Below are 18,646 nucleotides of genomic sequence, written 5' to 3' on the forward strand. Positions count from 1 at the left end.
CGGCCGGCATCGCCTCTTCCTCGGGGACGTGGGGGGAATTCCAGGACCGCTTTTAACCCAGAAACCAGTGCGTCCTATTAATTAGTTTCTAAGCGCAAGGAAGGCAGCGAAAAGCTTAATCTTCTCCCTCCAGCTGGGGCTAAGAGCCGGGATGGTCAGAGCTGCCTGGCCCGTGCGCACCAGCACCCGACCCCTGGCGGCCCTCAGAGCCCTCACCGGGCAGAATGGAGGTCAAGTCAAAGGTCACGACCGCAGGGTGCCCTCCCCCCACCCCCCTCGCCGCGGTGTCCGCAACTCAGCTTCTTGAACGACCACCACTAACACTGCAAGGCTGGAGGGCGGGGAGGGGGCGGGTCCGGAGGGGGGCGGGATCAGGGGGGCGGGGACGAAGCGGCCGAGGAATGCGACGGGAAGTGTAGTTCCGTGAACCCCGGTTAGCGTAGCTATTCGGGCTGTGCCTGTGAGATCGAGACTACAACTCCCAGGGGTGTGCGGGCCCGGCTGGGGAGTCCATGCGCAGTGGGCGCCACATTGTATCCTATCAGGCGAGGAGAGGGTGATGTCACCTGCGAGTTGGTAACCTACGAGCGGCTGTGAAGGAAACTGTTTAACCGGATCCCATTGTACCCGGAGCGCAGAGCCGCCTTTCCAGCATGCAGGGGCTGCTCAGGTAAGGGGGACGTGCCTCCTCACCCGCCGCACTCATTCATTAAGTAGCACCGCGCGGTGGCGTGGGGGTGGGCGCGCTACTTCGGGCCGGGCGCAGGGTTCGCGGCGCGCCCTCCCGCTGCCTCCCCGGAGCCCCAGGGCCAGTAGGTAAATATTAAACCCGTCCTTCAGGTTGGGTCTGGGTGGGAACGGGACCTAGACAGCTCCCGGCTGCCAAGCTGGGTTTGGGAAAATGGCTGCAAGCGCGGCGAAAAGCAAGGCAAGCCCGGAGGAAGGCGCCCCCGAGGACGGGGGTCCCTCCCTCCTTTCTTTCTGAGGCGCTGGGATGCCAAAAGAGCAGGCAGGGTACCATTCGCCGCCTTGCTGTAGGCTCTCGAGGCTGGGGCTTCGGGGCGCCGGGGGTCGTGGCCTCGGCTGGGGGCCCTGCCCGCGGTCGGGAGCTGCTGGCCCGGAAGGCTCCGAGGCAGGCGTGGTGGACTCGGAGGTGGCAACAGGGAAGGAGGGACTCGTGTGCCCGCCCGCGTCCGAGCAGAGCCCCAACCATCCCTGCAGCCCTCGCTTCGAGCTTTATTTGAAAAAGGGACGAGGTGACTGTAATTCCGCGAAAGTTGGAAGCTAAAGGTCTCGCAGGAGAGGAGGGAAACCCCGCGCTGCGGAAAGACCAAGGGGTGTTGGCGGAGAGCGGGGAGCGGAGCCTGCGCAGCCTGCGGAGCGGGTTCGGGGCGCCGCAGGGCGCTCGCGCCTCTCGTCCCCCTGGGAAAGGTGCATCTTGTTTCCCCTGTCCGGATTGCTCCCTCCACAAAGAGCACCTGAGCTGGGGCGAAGCGTCGGCCCGGAGCCTTGGGCTGGGAGTTGGTTAGGCGGTGCGGGGTGTCGAACAATCTAATGATGAGGCTCGCTGTGGGGCAGGAGGGCTGGGCAATAGGAACCATCTGGTGTCGAAAATCCAACTGCTTGCAAATGGGCTTGCCCTCCGACTTGAGACGTGCTTGGGGCCCGAGAACTCTATAAAAGTCCTCTGGATTTCCTTTCCTAGCACCCTCATTCTTTCGCATACTCACTCACTCATTCATAAAACCCAGCTAATGGCTCTGTTCTCAAGTCGCTCACAGCCTGGTGATGGGATGTTCTGGTTTTTTGTTTGTTTTTTTGCCCCCATAAAATATTTTGGTGGGCCCAGGAATTGATACTTGCACTTTATTTCCTCTAGCTTGGTCCCCTACCCCATCTCCACCCGCAGGAGAGCATCAAGAGCATATGCTACCCGTGACCGTTTTGCGCTCAATGAGTTGGTAGTTGCTTGAGACTGGAGAAGGACCTAGTGAATTGAAGCGGAGTTTGTCTGCGAGACGAATCCCGTTGCCATGGCGACTCCTGCCGTCGGAATCTTAACTGCTCCCACTGCTGTTTCAATTCGTTGTGGCTCTGCGGGCAGCTGGGAGGGCGTGGCCAGTGGGTGTGGTCAAATGCTCGTTCCGGGCCCAGCTGCTCTCTCTTCTTCACCCTTTCCACAGCCCAGGCCTCCATTCTCTTGGAAATAGCTTGGACACAGTTCTAGACCGCTTTCCCTCTCGTGTGCCCATACCTTGGACCCTCCTCTCCCCAGAAGTAATGCTGGAGCCTTTTTTCCTGAGGCATGCTCTTTCCCTTTCAGGCTAGATGCATAATTTCCCTAATAATGTACCTGACCCGAGTTGGAGGCATATTTCTCAAGGAGGGCGTGTCCTCTGTTTTGCATGAAGAGAGAGCTCTCTGGCCACCAGTAAAGGGCCTCGATTTGCCCTAGGTACAGCTCTCTGGAAGTTTATAGGAACAGTTAATAACTGAAATTGAATTCTGGAAGTCCATGTCATGCCTTGTGGTTCCCATAAAATCTAGAAGCCTGCTGCCTGCCTAAAGGATGCAGGTCCTTGAGAATGAAGCAGGCTGGGCAGGGATCTAGGAGGCCTGGGTCATTCTCTAGCTCTGTCATTGCTGGCTACCCCACTCTGGGGTAATTCTTTACTTCAGGGGACCTGGGTCCTTAGTAACGTGGGAGAGGGGCTATAGAGGGTTTCCCAAAGTTGATTCTAGGTATAAAATCTTGTGACTCTACAAAGGACTTGGTCATTGTCTTTTCTCAAAATAATCTGAAGATGAGTTAAATTCCACTTATGACACTGTGGCATTGGGTTAATATCTCTGAGCCTTATTTGTATGACTCACTTGACAAACCAGCCTGGCTCTTCATGGCAATCCTTCAAGGTAGGCAAGGCAGCCATTTGACTAGTTGTGATGATATTTCTAATATTACTAGTGTTATCCCTGTATCTGGACTTCTATTTATCCTTTTATTGTAGAATTAATTGTTCAGGGTTTGTCTTTTTATAGATTCTTGATGAATGCAGTTATTTGTAATCTAATTGCATTCAGTGTAATTGAATTACACAAATATTTTGTTTACCTTCTGCTTTTGTTACATGCCAAAGTGGATTATCACAGACATTGCAGTTAAGGGGGAACAAGGCTGTATCTGTGAATGTGTATGCATATGCATTCTTGTGCAGGTAGATGCTTGGGGACATTGACTGCCAAGTGGTTGACATTTCATCATCTTGTTTTAAGTAGGCGGTTACATCCTCATGAGGAAACAGAATCAGAAATTGTCACTGTTTTTGTCCTAGAACTTATCATTGACTGAACATCTCCTTCGATTGTCTGATTTTTCTTGTGTCCCTGTAATTCTGACAGCAATTCTAATGTGTCCCCGCCCCCCCCCCCCAACCCCCAAGGTCTTTGAGGACAGGGTCTTTGTCTTGTCCTTCCCCGTCTCTCTAGCAATTAGTGTTTGACCATTGGTAGGTATTTAATAAATATTTGTTGAGTCAATAGTAGAGCCATGATTGGAGATTCAAGATTGCATTCTTTCCACTGGTAGTTCTGGCATCAATGGTAATACTCCTTTAGCTTTCTGTGAAGTAGTTTCATCTCAGCATAAATGAAAACGCCTATGTAGCACGTGACCTGAAGTATAGAAGGCCTTCCATGTGTCTGAAATCGATGTATTTTGTAATTATTTGCTGTTGGAATACATTCACTCACATAGACTTTTTTTTTTTTTTTTCTCTAAAATTCTTGTTACAGGTCTTAATGCAATTCTTATTGCCCCACAGCCGGCATTTCTAGATGTCTCTTGTTCTCTCCCTGGCCCAGATAACTTTCCCAGGAGGTGTAGGAAAGGAGAGAGAGAGAGAGAGAGAGAGAGAGAGAGAGAGAGACTAAGGCAGAGATAACTAGAGGCTTTTGCCAGGCCACCCATGGCACCGGAGGCACCATTGGGGTAGAGGAGCTGGACAGTGGCTTTCTTATCTGTGGAGGAGTTTTCTCATAAACAGGATCGGTTGTCCCAGGCTGGCTCATGTGAGAGAAGAACGGAGTAGGAGAGATTTGTCCAATATTTGTAACGTTGTGTTATCATCCACTAGTCAGATTCTGTGGGTTTTCAGAAGTATAAATTAGCTAGGAGGCATGATATCAGCAGTGGGTCGTGTCCTTGGGTGGTGCTTACACGAGCTTAGTAGGTGCCAAGGAATTTGAATCCTGGCTTTCTAGAACTCTCTGTGGATAGGCTCTGGGTGTCACGAATGCCTGTGTGTCTGTGTGTGGTTTTATTTGAACTACTTTGTTTAAAAGCCTGCTTTTAGTGTTGGTATTATGGTCATCAGAACAAATAAGCTGTTTACAAACAAAACATGGTTAAGATTGAAAGTGTTTCATCGTGTAAATATTTTGGGGATGTCATAAAGAGTGGCTTTGGCTTGAGAATCTTGAGGTCTTCTGTGAAATCACTTAAAAAGTTACAGCTGTTGGATCAGGGAGAACCAGCTTTTCCAACAAAGCCTGGTACCACTGAGAGCCTTAGGTGTTTGGTTCAGGAAATAATCACAGAGTTGTAACTTCTGTGGGGCCCTCCCTGGCTTCATGTCATACTCCTGGTATTTCCAAGTTTTAAGCCTATCCTTATATTATTGCAGGAAATAATTGCAGGCACCTTTGCCACTTTAGGTTAGCAAACTTGTTTAAACTCCAGAGGGGGCACGGTCAAAATGAAAATTCTTATATTTCATTTTGTGATTTTTCTTCTTTGCATAAGGAATGTGGACTACTGTCACTTACATTGGCATTTCGAGTTCTAACTTGGTAATGGAGGAAATCTTCCAAGTGAAATGTATTCTAACACTCACAGCATCTGTTCTTAATGGTTTCCCTGAGAGCTCAGTTTAGAGGCAACTGATACCACAGGTACTATTTAAGAAATCGGTAAGCTCGGGTGATCTCAGTTCTTGAGTTCGAGCCCTACATCGGACTCTCTGCTCTCAGCACAGAGCTTGCTTTGGGTCCTTTGTCCCTCTGTCTCTCTCTCTCTGCCCCTCCCCTGCATGTGCATGCGTTCTCTCTCTCTCTCTCTCTCTTTCTCTCTCTTTCTCTCTCTCTCAAAAATAAATATTAGGGGCACCCGGGTGGCTCAGTCTAAGTGTCCGACTCTTAACAGACGCAGGTCATGATCTCACAGTTTGTGAGTTCAAGCCGTACTTCGGGCTCTGCACTGACAGTGTGGAGCCTGTTTGAGATTCTCTGTCTCCCTCTCTTACTGCCCCCTCCCCAGCTTGTGCATGCTCGCTCACTCTCTCTGTGTGCCTAAATAAGTAAATAAACACTAAAAATTAAAAAAAAAAATTTAATGTTTATTTTTGAGAGAGAGAGAACGTGTGCATGAGTAGGGGAGGGGCAGAGAGAGAGGGAGACACGGAATCTGAAGCAAGCTCCAGGCTCCGAGCTGTCAGCACAGAGCCCGACGTGGGGCTTGAACTCACAAATCTTGAGATCATGACCTGAGCCAAAGTCAGCTGCTTAACCGACTGAGCCACCCAGGTGCCCCAACCCTGAAAAAAAAAAAAAAAAAAAAAAATTAAGTAAATAGACATAAAAAAGAAGAAATCTGTAAGGAGGGGAGTTTCTGTATGTGGCTTGAGAGTAACATCTGGTGGATGGGGCAGGCTCGGGTGGAGGATACTTCCTGTGAGGTCACATTCACTGGCTTCTTCAGTAGGTTGTGTTTAGAGTGGCTGATAGAGATTGGAAGTGAAGGATGGATCTGAATTGCCTCCCATCCCTCTGATTCCTCCAAGCCACCACTTAGTACCACCACTGAGAGCGGGACGGATGCAAATGAGATGCCAGTTGATTTTGGTGACCTACATTGTACTCTAGCAGACTATTTTTGCAGGAAAAAAAAAAAAAAAAGAGTTTACCTTTTCATTGTCTGGCATCCTTTCCACTGTTCCGGGAGGCGAGAACTGAGCATTTCAGAATGAGTTTGCGTTCATAGTACACACATCCAAAAATTAGTTAAAACGCTGAATCCAGGAGCACTGCAGCAAGTATACGGAGGCCTCCCCCCTTCCCCGCGGTTCATCTGAGGTTGCCAAATACATATGCAGCTTTGGTGAGCATTATTTTCCTTGTTGATGTTTCAGCACTCCTGGTTTTTACACCATCTGTGACTTTGTCCAGTAATGGCTCCACTCATTTGGAATGTGTGCTCCTCTGAGTTTCTAAATTCTCCTTGTGCTCTCAGATCCATCTTGAGTGCCACAGATGCCAGGAAGCCTTCCCTGCCTCAGCTTTTACCACCCCCCTCTGTCCTTCCTCCTCAGAGCCCTTAGCCTGACCACAGAACTTAACATAGCTGACACGATGCTGATAGTCAAGGTATGTGAGGTGCTTACCTTGAACCAGGACCTTCCTAATACTTTACATGGGCTTAACCATTGACTCCTCTCACCAATTGTATGAGAAGGTACCATCATCACCATTTTACAAAGGAAGAAACTGAGGCATGAAGAAGTTAAGGAACTTGCCTAGCTCAGGTCCCGCAACTGGTAAGGGGCAGACTAGGTTAGGGACCTAGGCAGCCTAGTTCTCTGCACCCCTGCACTGTTGCCTTGCATCTGGTTTTCCTGTGTGTTCTTTTCTCTCCATCGAGTTAGAGGGAATCATAACTTCCTTTGTATCTCTTACTTCTGAAACAGTGCTGGGTTCATTGAGAGTAAAAATGCTTCTTCATTTAATGGTTTCTTTTTTTTAATTTTTTTTAAGTTTATTTATTTATTTTGAGAGAGAGAGAGTGAGCACAAGGCGGGACAGGGCAGGGGCGTGGTGGTCAGAGAGAAGGAGAGACAGAATCCCAAGCAGGCTCTGCACCATCAATGCAGAGCCCAATATGGGGCTTGAACTCATAACTGTGAGAACATGACCAGAGCTGAGATCAAGAGTTGGATGCTTAACCACCAGAGCCACCCAGGTGCCCCTTCATTTAATAGTTTCTTAAAGTCTGACTTTCTGGAGCAGAAAGTGTTACAGAGGATTAAAAATGTTGCATCTGTGTATTTGAATGATAAAACTTTTGAACTCCCTCCTTTTTGCAGTGTGGGTGATAGGCAAATTATTTGAAAAAAGAAATGCTCTTATATGCCATCTCTAAATCTATTTGGAGCCTGTCCAGCATTAGACTGTATTTGTTAACTGAGATAACTTTCCAATAGGTTGAATCTCTTATCTAAAAAAAAAAAAAAAAAAAAAAAAACCTTCTCACCCAGAACAGAGCTCCAGAAGCTGACTCCCATAACTTCTTAGCTTTCTTCCTCCTTGTTGTCTTTTAACATAAATTGTAAAAGCTCTTTTGAAAAGAAAATAGTGAAAACTTGAGTAGTAGTCAGACATGTAATCTAATATTGGTTTATCCTTAGATATTAAAATAAGCTTTTTTATTTCTCACCTCAGAAGAGAGACTTTTATTTATTTTTACAGTGGAGCAAATTTGGTGCCAAATATACGATTGCAGTTCTTTTAAACCTTAACCCCTATTGTGAATTAAATGTGGAAACCCAGGGAAGCAGGTTCAATTTTTAATGCAGCTGGTATGATTTCCTAACTTACAATAGATCTTTTCCTTTTGGCTTAAAACTGGATATTTTGCCCCTTTGACAATATTTAATGAAGACAATTGAGTAAAACTCAAAACTGTATCATTTAGGGAAATAATAGAAAAGTTATGCCCTAACAGTATATTGCCAGGAAAAGGAAATGAAAACAAGAGGCTTATTAGCTGATAAGTTGTTCAAACATAATATTCATTCATTCAACAGACATTGATTTCAGAAGCTTTTTTTTTTTTCATTCATCTTCTTACACTTCCTAAGTATGTCAGTCACCGTTAGTAATAACCTGAGTTCATTCTGTTCTATAAATTGCACCAGGATTGGAATTGAAGGTACCTTTTATTCTTCCAGGTGCATAATTAGGGTCAACTATTAAACTGGTCTTTGTCCTTTTCATTTCTGAAAGAAAAAAAAAATCTGTGCAATTGGCAAATATTGCCCATCTGATGGGCTTTCTGAATTTAGGCTTCCAAGAGTAGATAACCCAGATCTGAGCTTTGGGCATTGTCTGGGCAATAAGAGATGCCCATCTTTTGTTTTTTGAAATGGGTTCTATATTCTGGCTTTTTGGCTATGCTCAGCTTGTTAGTGACCTACAAACCAGGTCAAGGCCATGGGTTAGTTTTGTCTTGTTTTGGAGCCACAAACTGTACCTATAATCTTAGCTTTTAAAAAAATTTTTTATATTTACTGTTTTTTTTTTGTTTTTGTTTTTTTGTTTTTTTGTTTTTTTTTAAGTAGGCTCCATGCCCAATGTGGGGCTTGAACTCACAAACCTGAGATTGAGTCACATGCTTTACCAACTGAGCCAGCCAGGGCCCCTCCCTCCTGCCCGGTTTTAGTTCATCATGCTCCTTCTTGGCAACAGAGGAGACTAGATAGTACACTGTGGATATATTAATGCATAGCCATCACTTCAAGGGGCAAAAGATGGGGGTCTTAGTTTTTTTAGACTCCATAAGTTAGAGGTAAAGCTTTGCCAACAATTTGCCAAGGAATTGTATGCTTCTGACAGGTGGGTCAGAACTAAGAGCAGCTTCCTAAATAAAACTTTGCCAAAGCCCCGTAGCCTTGGTCTTTTCTGTTTCTTGGGGATGTGACCCAAGTCATTAGTAGATGTTTTTGTGCCATTTCTTGGCTTCACTCTTCTTCCCTAAAACCTCTGCAGATTTGCATCCTAGGAGAAGAGTGAGGGATAGTGGTCAGCATCATTCACCAGGTTAGATTGTTCGTATGTATCTAAATGTATTTGTTTCATAGAGATCTGCAAAACCAAGCAGTGAAATGATTAGACATGAGTTAGTTAATTAGAGCCTGTAGTTCTGCAACAAGAGGATTACACCAAGGGCTCTTCTAAATATTGAGAATTTATTACAAAAAAATATTGTAAAAAGTTCAAGGAAATGATGTAGACAGTTTAAACCATTTGAAGGTCCCTTTTGCATTCTCTCCTCTCGAAAGTTGGTGAAATTGTGGATACAGAAAATGTCATACAGTTTCGCCCTTAGCATTTCTTTTTTTTAATGCAGCTACAGTTACCCCATATTAGTGGCTATTTGACTTAGGATGATGACGGCAGAAGAAACAACAATAACATTTGGCTTCTTTCCCATTCTGTTTGTATGCAATCTTGTTTGCATTAGCAGTCCTCAACCCTGCTACTTGCACTCAGTGGAGAAGTCTGAGACAGTGTGGAATGAATTGGGCTGGAATTGAAGGCGATGGCCGAGACTGCATCATGTTCTCAGAACGTTAAATGAAAGGCCTGTTATTATATTTTCATATTTTAAACATTAAGAATAGGGATTGGATTGGACTAGAAAACCTCTATGACCCATTTAGGGCTTAACAGTCTGTGTGTAGGTGACATTTCCAACTATAGAAGTTCCAAGAACTGTGGCAAGAAACTGCCGTGCCTCTGACATTTTCTGCTAAGGGACTGGTTTGAAATTTAAAAAAATAAAATACTATTTTTAGTTTGACCCAGTTTCTTTTCAGGCTGTGACTGAAGCCACCTTTCTTCCTCACTCCACCTTTGCCTACTACACTCCTTGGATTGTAATTTGAGTCTGGAAGAGCAGTGAATTGCCTCCTTGTCAGTCCTGTGCTCATAGCCTCCTTGTGGGAAAAGGACAAGGTTGTCTTCCATGGGCCAGGTTTCATGTGAGGGGAGCCACAATCACTGACCTCACCAAGGAGCGCGTCTTACCCCTTACCCCCTAATTGAGAAAAGGGAGCTGTGTGGTAGCAGAGGGTGGGGGCTGCTTACATTTGAATCCTCCCGAGCTCACATTGTTTTTCTGATGGAATATGTTGGGGGAAGTAGGTGGAGGGGAGGACAGAGGGAGTTATTGGGTCTCACTTATCTTATCATTTGTTTCCCTCTGGATCGCGTTTGTTTATACTGTCTCCTCGGGCCAGGAATTCCTCCAGCAGAAAGCATGCATACACGTGGGGATATTCAGATCTGATCCGAGCTTCCTTCTTCTTGTGTTCCATTTGCTGACTTGGCTTTCCTCTCTACAGCCTGATCTGAAAGGAGGGCTGGAGATATTTAACCTGTTTTCAATTCTGTTATGTGGAAACGAGATCTTAAAACGGTGACTTGGGGCAAACATGTTAATGTGTTTTTGATGAGAAAAGAGGATGGTGATGAGTAGGCTTAAATCTAACATTTATGTAGAACTTACTTATGTTGGTAGAGAGTTTAGTCATGAGTGTTTGACACCTTGAAATGAAATCTCGTCACCATTTGGTTGCTGTGTTGCAATTACACAGAGAAAAAAGACACGCCAATTAATTTTAGGTTCAGATGTGGGTAATCTTTGCAATTCATTTGAAATTCCCGGGCCTCAGGTTCCTCATCATGAACTGTTGTGAAAATTCTAAAATTTCGTGTGAATGGTGTCATCATTAAATAATGACCTTACTTGTATGGCATTGTGTAATATTGATGATTATAATAGCCAGTGGATTTCCCTAGAATGGAGATCAGTGAGGGGGGGGGGTACCTCCATTTTCTCACCTTCAGAGTTTCCAATATTGGCCCCTGCTCTTAGCACTAAGAGACTCTGAAGCTAAACCCTTAAAATCTGATCCCTCTTCTGTTCTTTTTTTTTTTCTTATGTTTATTCATTTTTGAGAGAGAGAGAGAGAGAGACCGAGCAAGAACATGGGAGGGGCAGAGAGAGAGGGAGACACAGAATCTGAAGCAGGCTCCAGGCTCTGAGCTGTCAGCACAGAGCCCAATGTGGGGCTTGATCTCATGAACTGTGAGATCATGACCTGAGCCCAAGTCAGATGCTCAACCAACTGAGCCACCCAGGAGCCCCTGATCCCTAGTCTGTTCTTAACTGAACAGCTTCTCGTCCTGTTCCCCAGCTTGGGGGCTCAGGAAGTTCCATAGGGTATAAGGGACAAGGCTAGACAATGTCTTTGGGTGATCATCCAGTTCTGTTTAAATTGATGAACTCCTTAAACCAGAGTTTGACTACCAGTGGTATACAGGATGGATGTAGCCAGCTGTCATGTTTTGTTTGACTAACCCAGTGTTATTTTAAAAAATTGAATGATTTTAGCGAGTGTTTACGTTCTCATTTGGCACAGGCCTCACCACACCCTAGTGCCTCATACATAGCCACTTTGTTTAATGTGATATTTCTTTATCTCCTTGGACCTTGAAGGCATTTGAGTTTGTGATCCCTATTTAATTTAATTTATTTGTTTTTGAGAGCCCCCTAAGTGGGTTTTGCGCCGTCAGCAAACCTGATGTGGGACCCGAACTTGTGAACCATGAGTTCATGACCTGAGCCCCCAGTTCGTATTGTAAGCTACTGGTAACAAGAGTGTCTTCAAACCAGTGGTCTGGTAAACGACTCAATCCAGGGTATCTGAACCTCAGTGCTATTGGCATTTTGGACAGGATAATTCTTTGTTGTGGGGGCAATACTGTGTACTGTAGGATGTTTAGCAGCATCCTTGGCCTCTACCCACTAGATGCCAGTAACAACCTTTCCTCCAGTTGTAACAACCAAAAATGTCTCCAGACATTGCCAAAGGTCCCTGGGAGGGCAAAATTGGCCTTGGTTGGGAGCCAGTTGACAGATTTTGGATGGCCTGAGAACTTTTAAACATTGGACCAGGCTTAGATATTTAGGGATAAATTGGAATTCATCTGGGAAACTAAGCTACCCTGCTGTTTTTATTTATTTGGGCAGTTGGTGAGAGCAAAGTAAAGGTCAGTGGATTAGACCCTGTGGGGTCATTTCTCCATTCTTCCGTGACCACTGCCTGGGAGGCCAGCCACATTTTAAGGACATATTCTTGGTCACAACAGGGGACTCTGTGAGACACTGATGCTGGGTCAGGGCAAGCCTACCAGAGCTAGTGGGTAAACAACTTTGAAGCCCATGGCCTGTGTTGGTAGGTCAGTAATGTTATCTGTGGATAAGGAAGATGAGGCTTTGGGGAAAGAAAAGGTTTGCTCTGTCATTATTGTCAAAGGCCAGAATGCTTAGAAAAGGGGAGGGGGCGCTTCAACCTTTAAAAATGACAGCTTATCTCACATTAGCAGTGTGGGAAGAACTCTGAAAAAGATTAACATAGTGATGGGTTTTTTTTTGTTTTTTTGTTTTTCTATTTTTTTTTTCCGCCTCTCCCTCAACCAAGAGTATCTTTAAAACTTGAGTCTAAAACTTGAGCTTTGGCAACACTCAAACTTGACTCTCAGAAAAGCATTGGTAAGAATTTCAGTGTACATGGGGGGAATGTTGTGAAGTTTTAATTAACCAACCCAAATTCAGTTCTTGAGCATCTAATGAGAAGATAATGTTTAGGGAAGCACACAGTTTCAGTTAAAAGAGAAGCCAAAGTCCTTTCTCAGAGGGTTGGGTAGGACTTCCGAAGGCTGTCTGTTGGTTCTCCACCCTGGATGTGAGTCAGAATATCCTCTGGTGGATATAAAAAGATGCCTCAGGATTCTGATTTAGTAAATGTCCGGGTTTGGACCCAATCTCCAGGATTCTTGAAACTCCCCAGGTAATTCTGATATTTAGCCAGGACTGAAAATGAGTGGGAAGAGCAAAAGATCTGAAAAACTTGAGACCTTATCTTCTTTTCAAGATGATTCCCTAGGAGATTGAATTTGCACATTAACCGGTTGTTTCAAAGAAAAGGAAGCAGAAACCACCCTATTACAAATGGCCAACACCAGGGTGCCTTTGCCCTAAAGTGGGTGAAAGTAGTAGTCAGTGCTCTTACTAGCTTCTGTTCTAGAAAATCCAGATCCTAGAGAGGATCTAGATATTTCACAGCTAGATTTCACTCAGTGAGTTTCTCATCAGACTCGTTTGGCTTCATAAACATAGGGTAGATTTGTTTGTTGCAAGTTTCCTTCCTTAACCTATGTCATGTGGCACCACAGAGCCCAGACTACAAAGTTCCAGTGTTATAACTACCAAAGGTGGGAAATAGAATAAAATGCCTCCTTTTACTTGGATTCTACTTAGAATTTCAGATCCAGATTTCTTTCAAGCATAGCAGAGGCAAGGGAGTAACTAAGTTTCAGGGGGGGAGATATTATACTGGCCATTTTATGGACTATGTCATAAACCATGGAAGCAACACCTTAAAATATCATTCATTCATTCGTTCATTCATTCATTTGGCTTGTAAAATATGTTTTAATGTTGGGTGTGAACCCTTAAGAATGCTATTTTAAATTCCAGATTTTTTCCCTTGGAATACAAGAACTCTTGTTTTACTTAAATAAAGCTCAGATCATCCTCTGTCTTTTCCTGAAATAAACAAATTACATTGTGCAATAGGTGAAGAGTGTCTCCAATGAAAGATTTTTTTGCTTTCACTGGCAAGTAGTTTCATGTTTTGTCTATTCGGATCATGTCCGGGTTTTCAAAGGAATGTTCATAGCATCAGTTATAGGAAGCAGTACTCTACAATCCCAAATCCACAGTTTTTCCAATATTTGTTATGCCTGTAGATCAAGTCTTCTGCCCCCCAGTTCTTTTCTTCCCCAAGTGCTGATTTTGGTGTTCTAGGTGACCAATGTTTCCTGTGCTAGAGAAGAATTTGTTAGCATTACATGGTTTTAAAGGGAGAATGACTAATAGAAAGAATACAGTCTCTTTCTAAAAATTGTGGAAATGGTTACACAGTTTGTAAACATACTAAAAACCACTATACTATACATTTTAAATGGATGAATTTTATGGCATATGATTTTTATATCTCAATAAAGCTGTTAATTTTTTAAAAAGGCAAAAAAATCCTAAGTGCAACCCTAGAAACAGAATTTTAGTCCTTAGGGATAATATCTATGATGTATTTTCCCATTTCTTATATCCATGAACATCTCAAATTTTTTCCTCTAAATAAGTGGATATAAATGCCGACAAAGGATATTTGTGATAATTCCTTAATATTTATGGACCATCCAAGACATTGGAAACTTTGTTATAAAGAAATTGTTGTATGGATTCTGGCTCATATTTTTTTCACACCTCCTAATCATGAGCTACGGCATTAAAGGGTAGAAAGCTTTATACTGTTTTATACTTACTGTGATGATAGGCTAAAGGTTTTGGTCATACATTTGGCTTAGTCACAATTTACTTTAAACTTGTTCCATATGATTATTTTGCAGGATTTTTCTGCTATAGAAGTCTTCACACTGTAAAAAGCAGTCAAGTATGTAATCTTGCCTATAAAGCTAACTGTGTGTGTTGGAAAAGGAATATTTCATTTATAAGGGATTATGTAGCTCAGCGTTTCTCAAATTTGGATTCATGATCCTTTGAGAAACACTGCATTAAAAGTTAAATTGCTGAATGTTTAGGTACTCACTTGGTGCCATGGGATCATAAACTCATGTGCAGAAGGTGGGCTCTGAGATGCTGTGATGTACTCTTTGGGTATAAGATGCTTATCCAGGCGTATTAGTTTTATTGCTAGGTAACAAATTACCTCAAATTTAGTGGTTTAAGACCCCACCAGGTCAAAAGTCTGGGCATGCTGTGGCTAGGTTCTCTGCTTAGGGTCTCAGCAGGCTAAGAGTCACGTGTCAGCTAAGGCTGCAGTTCTCATTTGGGGCTCAGGGATTCTTCCATGCTCTGTAGTTGTTGGCAGAATTTATTTCCTTGTGACTATAGGATGGAGGACTGCTAGTTGTTGGCCAGGGACTGCTTTTAGCTCCTAGAGGCCACCCACATTCCATGTCATGTGGCCACATTGGCAGCTCACACATGGATGTTTCCTTTCTTCCAGGCTAGCTGGAGCACATCTCTCTGACTTCCTTTTCTGCCCTCTGTCAGAGAAAAGGCTAAGCTTAAGGTCTCACCTGATTAGGTCAGACCCACCCAGGATAATCTCCCTTTAACCATACAATGTAACATAACCATGAGAGTAACGTCTCACCATAATTCATAGGTTTCACTCAAAAGGTAATGGGGAGTGTCATTTAAAGTTCTGCCTATTGTGGCTCCTGGGTGGCTCAGTCAGTTAAGCGGCCAATTCTTGATTTCAGCTCAGGTCACAATCTCACTGTGAGTACGAGCTCCTCTTAGGACTCTGCACTGGCAGTGCTGGAGCCTGCTTGGGATTCTCTCTCTCTGCCTCTCCCCTGCTCGTGCTCTGTCTCTTGCTCTCTCTCAAAATAAATAAAACAACAACAAAAAGTTAAAGCTCTGCCTATCATAACAGATAACAGAAATTATGCCAATATACTGTTGATGATTAAGGTAAAAATCCAAAAACCCAGAAAATAAAGACATGTCACAAATGTGCTTCTGGACTCCGTTTCCCCTTTGTCTTCCTAACATATCTCCTCCTCAGATGTATTGCTTTCCTTTCCTACTTTTCTTGTTTCAAATTGAGTGGAAAATGAAGATTTTAAAAAAAAGTTTTATTATTGAAAGTTTCCTACACACACATACCCATGTAGAATGACTAATATTGCTATTAGGATAATTTTACATATACTCACAGCTTCATCAATTAGCAATTCATGGTGAGTTTTTCATTTTGACCCCCAACTACTTTATGTCAACTCTGGGTTTATTTTAAAGCAAATGCCAGACATCTTATAATTTCATTTGTAAATATTTTTAGTACTTCTGTCCAAAAATACCAGGACTCTCTTTAAAAATGTAACTAAAATACTATTATCATACCTAAAATAACTTATGTTATTTCTTTGAAGTTATCAAACATCTCATCAGTTTTAAAATTTACACTTTTTAAAAGTTTGTTAACTCGAGATTCCAATAAGTTTCATACATTGCAGTTTTTAAAATATATATATTCATTAAGCCTCTATGCATCCTGCGCAGCATTTTTCTTGGCAACATGTGAAAAAAACTGTTGTTTCTCCTGTAGAATTTCCCACAGTGTAGACCTCACAGTACAACATCTCTCTGTTTCCTCCATTTCCTGTAAATTAGTTAAGATGAAAAGAAGCGATGGACCTATCTGATCATTAGCGGTAGAAAAGCTTATTTGGTAAAAGGAATGTATAGTAAGTTACTCGATTCATGTTTGTATAAATAGAAAAATATTTGGGAGTAGAGCAAGTATGTTAGGTTTTTCAGACTCCTATTACTGAGAGCAGGCTAAGTGTTATATACCTATAGCGCGTGAATTAGTGCCATTTAAATTCTTATAGGAAATATACAGCATATAGATTCATTAAGTGATACCTAGATTTGTTTAAGTTTTGGCCTAAGTGTTTTTGTTAAATTGGGTTTTAGCTTCCATAAAAGGAGAAAAATTCTTAAGGAGAAAGGTATTTCATTTATGAGTTCTGGAAAATAACCAGATTTTAAAAATTGTGAAGATCATGAAACAACTGCTTTTTAATCATAGGGCATTGCTAGTTATTTCTTATCTGTAGGCTCTCCAAAGACATGTCCTTTATCCTCAGAGAACATGATATATATTTAAAATTCTTAACCTTGAAATATTCTATTTTAAAAAATGCAACACTTAATATTATTTTAGGAGAACAATTTCATTTGACTGTCACTGAAAGAAAGAAGAGGTTATCTAATTTAAATTTTGTTTTGGAGGAAAAAATAGCTTTGGGTTGAGGTAAGTAACAGCTTACTTAGAGCGTAATTACTTGGAAGAGGGGATACAGAACTTTTTCTATACAGGGACAGATAGGAAATCTTTTTGGCTTTGTAGGCCATGTTGTTCCTGTCAACTATTAAATTCTGCCATTATTGTAGGAAAAATAACCATAGACAATATGTAAACAATGGGTGTGGCAAGTTGGGGAGAACTGATGTCTTGACAATATTGAGTCATCTTGTCCATGAACATGGAATATCTCTCCATTTATTTCATTCTTCCTTGATTCATTCAGAGTTTTGTATTTTCTTCATATAGATCTTGTACACATTTTGTTAGACTTATACATAAGTATCTCATTTTGAGGGGTGCATACTGTCAATGGTATTGTTTTTAATGTCATTTTTTACTCTTCCATTGTTGGCATGTTGGAAAGCAATTGACTTATTATTAACCTTATATCCTGCAACCTGTTTTTTTTTGTAGATAGTCTTTATCAAGTTGAGAAGGTTCCTTTGTATTCCTAGTTTATGGAGGGTTTTTATCATGAATGGGTGTTGGATTTTGTCAAATACTTTTCCTGCATCTATGAATATGATCATGTGATTTGCTTACCTGGGACAAATCCCACTTGACTGTAGTATATAATTCACCTTGTACGTTGTTGGATTCAATTTGCTAATTTTTTTGAGGATTCTTACATCTGTGTTCATGAGAGGTACTGCCCTATTTTTTCTTGTAATATATTTTTCTGGTTATGAGCATAATGCTGGCTTCATAGGATGAGGTAGGAAATATTTCCTCTGCTTATATTCTCTGAAAGAGATTGTAGAGAATTGGCATACTTTTTCCTTAAATGTTTGATAGAATTCACCAGTGAACCTATCTGGGCCTGGTGCTTTCTGTTTTATAAGGTTATTAATTACCGAGTTCTCTGTTTTTATTAAGGCCTGTATGCAGAAACTGATCTGATAGTCTATGCTAAAGAATAATTTTCAAAGAGTTAAAAAAATAAGATTCTCAAAATTATAAAATAAACACATCAACAACTTTGTTTATTAGAAGGAACCAGAAGGATGTTAGGACCAGTTCAGAAGATAATTAAAAAAAAAAAATTAATGTTTATTTTTGAGAGAGAGACAGAATGCGAGTGGGTTGGGGCAGAGAGAGAGGGAGACACAGAATCCGAAGCAGGCTCCAGGCTCTGATCTGTCAGCACAGAGCCCGACGCAGGGCCGGAACTCAAGAGCTGCGAGATCATGACGAGCTGAAGTCGGACGCTCAACCGACTGAGCCACCTCAAAAGGCACCCCTCAAAAGATAATTTAAAATACAGATATATCTCTGTCTATCCATTGATCCATCCACCTGTCCATAATCAGAAATGCTGAAATAAATTTGTAGTAGATACAAAACTAGTTAATATCCTAAAGGACTATAAAAATTCATGTTTTCTTTTCTGCATGTATGTAAATCAGTTGTATCTCTGCCAGGCAAAACCTCTTTGCTGTGCTATAGATAAGGGCCATTACATTGTTGTATGTTTTTTTAGGAGTTAATTCCTACTCCCACAAAGCTGTGAAATAGTCTGGCCCAGTGGGTTCTCAAACTTGTTTGTTTTAGGGTTTTTGATTTTTTTTTTTTGACTCTTATAATTAATTTATTTTTTATAATTTACATCCAAGTTAGCACATGGTGCAACAATGATTTCAGGAGTAGATTCCTTAAGCCCCTTACCCATTAAGCCCATCTCCCCTCCCACAACCCCTCCAGCAACCCTCTGTTTGTTCTCTATATTTAAGAGTCTCTTATGTTTTATTTTCAGGGTTTTTGATCTTATGAAGTATTGAAGAACCCAGAGAAATTTGTGTAATGTATTAATTAGATTAGAATCAGAACTGAGAAACTTTAAA

The 18,646-nt window shown here is 42.3% G+C and overlaps 1 protein-coding gene across 5 annotated transcripts in view; it reads left to right on the forward strand.

Moving 5' to 3' along the window:
* The first annotated feature begins 524 nt into the window (after positions 1–524).
* DAAM1 (dishevelled associated activator of morphogenesis 1) overlaps positions 525–18,646 on the forward strand; it is a 176,534-nt gene continuing 158,412 nt past the window's right edge. For 2 of the 5 annotated variants that reach the window (XR_006705051.1, XM_045451121.1), the window contains exon 1: positions 539–670. The gene's annotated coding sequence lies outside the window, so the exon portion shown is untranslated. Of the gene's footprint in view, positions 671–18,646 lie in introns of all 5 variants that reach the window. The other 3 variants (XM_045451124.1, XM_045451122.1, XM_045451125.1) reach the window with 3 other exon arrangements.

The sequence above is a fragment of the Leopardus geoffroyi genome, chromosome B3 (genome assembly GCF_018350155.1).
Source record: "Leopardus geoffroyi isolate Oge1 chromosome B3, O.geoffroyi_Oge1_pat1.0, whole genome shotgun sequence".
Classification (NCBI taxonomy): domain Eukaryota; kingdom Metazoa; phylum Chordata; class Mammalia; order Carnivora; family Felidae; genus Leopardus; species Leopardus geoffroyi.